The sequence below is a fragment of the Nannobrachium achirus genome, assembly GCF_963921795.1.
Source record: "Nannobrachium achirus genome assembly, chromosome: 3".
In the NCBI taxonomy this organism is placed as follows: Eukaryota; Metazoa; Chordata; class Actinopteri; order Myctophiformes; family Myctophidae; genus Nannobrachium; species Nannobrachium achirus.
Window position 1 is genome coordinate 57,027,799 of NC_137812.1, and position 3,872 is coordinate 57,031,670.

The following is a 3,872-nucleotide window of genomic DNA, read 5'->3' on the forward strand; positions in this document are numbered from 1 at the left end:
TACCACACACACTGATGGGCGGAGGAGGAGGAGGAGGAGGAGGGAGAGGGGGTGGGGGGGATAAAAAGATTGCAGTGATTGAAGGGGGAGAGTCGGGAGCGTTTGGATGAGGAGTGACCCCTCCCACTTTTAGGAGCTGTCCTCCGGCCCCCTCACTTCCTCCGACCTGTTCACACGACCTCCTCCGGACTAGCAGAGAATCCGTTTATCTTGGACTGTTAAAACTAACGAAACAAAAACAAACAAAAAAATGAAACAGGCATGGCTTCAAGAGACTGTTCTCCACAGCTTCAAGAACTTCACTGCAAAAAAATTAAAAAAGGAAATAAAAAAAATTACGAGAAGAAAAACGACAAAACATCATGACAGTATTTTTTTTGTTTTCTTTTTGTTTTCTTTTTTTTCTTCTTTTTACTCCTTCTCCCCCTCCCCCTCCTCTGTCCCCACCGCAAGATCCCCAACCGTAGGTTTAAGAAACCTACCTGATGTACTTTGATATTGGTGACCTTGGATTCAAAGTTTGGGCTTAATATCAAGATTCCTGAGTATTGGTATTGGAGAAAAAAAAAGTAGTAGACTAATAGGATTCAAGTTACATTTGGAGAAGAAAAAAAAGTATCAAATCTTTTTTTTTTTTTTTATATTACTTAACAATACATGTCCAATTAAATGTTCTCTTTCCTGAAGACAAGCGTCATCAGTTCTTCAGGATGAGTCGGTGTATCAGCACAATGTCCAGACAATAAACCAAGGGTTGTTCCCGAGAACAAAGAAGAAGACATGAAAAACATAAATCGCAGAGGAACAGATTTGTGTACCACGATGCAAATGATGTATGTATACTCCATACTTTTGATATCCTAATTATTATAACGGTGGTATTAAAGATGCTATGTGACCAAAAATTATCTTGTTGGATGAATGAGACCGTGCCTCACCACACTTACGAACTGCCTGAGACTAGACCAGGGGTTCTCAAACTTCTTTTGTGGGGTCCCCAGATGATTAGCTTAATGTAAAAAGAAAAATCTCACCCAACGCTAAACAAACCAACATAAGTGCATACAGAGTATCTGCAGATTTATAAAATGTCAATTTAAGGATTTTCAAGACCGTTTTAATACCAAACTGGCCAACTGTCAAATATAAGATGTAAGCAAGAGGCGAAACAACAAGGCGAACAGCAAGACAATATTTATCTGTGGAACCGAGTCACATTAAATGTAATACCTACAGTACAATTCCAAGTGCTTGTCAGGTTGGGGTCCCCAGTTCAAATGTTTATTTTGGGGGTCACGGCCTAAAAAGGTTTAGGAACCCCTGGACTAGACTAGGATACTCTACCCTACAAGGCCAACATGCAGTAACTACGTTTTTGGACACACCCACTTAGTTGTGTATCCCAAAGGTCAAATTAGCCTTCGTCATTTTGGGAGATAAACAATTACCTCAAGAACAGATATACAATGTGTGTAATATCCAGTGGTGTAAAGTAACTACTGTACTTGATTACAATTTTGAGGTATTTGTACTTTACTTGATTATTTCCAATAATTTTACTTCTACTCCACTACATCTCAGAATCAGATCCAAATGTTGTAGTTCTACTCAACTACATTCATTTGAAAACTTTAGCTACTAGTAGGGGCGGGGGGGGGGTCCCAGTTAAAATATGATTATTTTGTGGGTCGCGGCCTGAAAAGGTTAAGAGCCACTGGTGTAGGATGTGGGAGCAGTGTGCTGAGACAATGTGGATAGACTTGCATTTCCCATAGAAGCTCAGCTTTTATGGAAACTGTTACTGTTTCCATCAGTTAAATACGCAACACAGGTACAAACTCAAGACACGTTTCACTTGAGGCCTTGGACATCAGCATGAAGCCATGAACTCAGTAGAAATCTTCAGTAGGTCCCTGTCATGGTCCTGGTATGAGGTCTGAGGAGTTGGGGAATGGGGACAGGGCGCACTCTAGTGGCTAACGGGTGGCATTGTTATGACACAAAGCAGCTGGGCTAGTTGGAACAAACATAACCTTTTCATAACAGTAATTGAATGCTTCAATAGATTAACCATGACTAAAAACCTCTAAAGTTGCTGTAAATGTCAGTTTACAACTGAATCAATGCTAGCGTTTCAGAGCAATGTTTAGAGTAAAGGTCCATGATTTGTGATTTGTCTCTTTAATCTAACATTTAACCCAATATTTCACCATGAATCTTCAAATATTATTTAACTGGGTATTCAGATTAGGGAGAGACTGGTGGAATCACCTAAAGTAAACTAATCTCTAAGTGTTACTTTGAAGCTTAGAATGCTTAGAATTGACATGGTCTGAGACTGTGACAGATATTGTATACATATACTCATAGGCACCCATGATGAAGTGACACTGAAACCAACACATTTCAATTTGGGCTCTGTGATTAACCTCTACATCTCCCAATGCTGTGCCGGAAAAGTGTATACAGTTCCAGCGAATTACCGAGAAACGTGATATGCACACACTGTCTGAATTTGATCCATTTTGACATTAGCCAAAAAAACAACTAGAGGCAAAGCTTTGTGAAGAACAATTACCCTTATCTAATGTTTGTCATTCTTAGTTTAGTTTGACACCTTCCCTCAAAGATCATCTTAAAAAGCAGGTTTAGAAAGCTGGCTGTGGTGTCCGATCATACCAGGGGAGAAAAGATTTTTGATTTCATGACCTACGGTTCAATAGTTATAGGCCAAAAAAAGATTTTTGTGTGATGTTTTGCTTTTTCTGGTGGGCCTCTAGGCTAAAATCCATCAGTACTGTAGGTCCTAAAGAAGCCTCATGTAAAATTTGGTGAACAATAACCCTTATCTAATATTGTTCATCGTTCGTTTGTTTGACATCTTCACTCAAAACCACAGCTTGTCTTAAAAAGCAGCTTTAGAAAGCTGGCAGTGGTGTCCGATCATACCAGTTGAACCCCAGCATCCAGATTCTAGAGGGAACACCTGCCAAAAGAAGCCCAGTTGCAACACGTTGTGGGCTTGTAGATCTGCTATTTGTGGTTAAGAGATTGATACAGACTAATGTTAGTCAACTGTGGTTGGTACCAATATCATGGTCAGTATCATGGTCAGTATGATGTCAGTGTCATGTTAGTGTCATGGTCAGTATCATGGACAGTATCATGTCAGTGTCATGTTAGTGTCATGGTCAGTGTTATGCCAGTATACAGTATGTCAGTGTCATCGTCAGTATCATGTCAGTGTCATCGTCAGTATCATGTCAGTATCATGGTCAGTATCATGTCAGTGTCATCGTCAGTATCATGTCAGTATCATGTCAGTATCATGGTCAGTGTTATGCCAGTATCATGTCAGTGTCATCGTCAGTATCATGTCACATGATTCTGACCATGATACTGACCATGCAATGGAGACACAATGACCAATAGCAGATCTACAATCCCAGTTGCAACACGTTGTGGGATTGTAGATCTGCTATTTTTGGTTAAGAGATTAATATAGACTAGCGTAACTCAACTGGGGTTGGTATCCCAGTATCATGTTCAGTATCATGGTCAGTTTCATGTCAGTATCATGGTCAGTGTTATGCCAGTATCATGTCAGTGTCATGGTCAGTGTCATGGTCAGTATCATGTCACATGATTTGGACCATGATACTGACCATGGTATTGAGACACAATGACCTACAATCCCAGTTGCAATATGTTGTGGGCTTGTAGATCTGCTATTTCTGGTTAAGAGATTAATTGCGACCGTCAGGTCGCAGTTACTATCAAAACCTCCACCGGCTGTCAGTCAGTCTGTCCGTCACGTCACGTCACACTCCTTGGCTGCCAAACCACAACCTCCACCCCTCATTTCTCACATG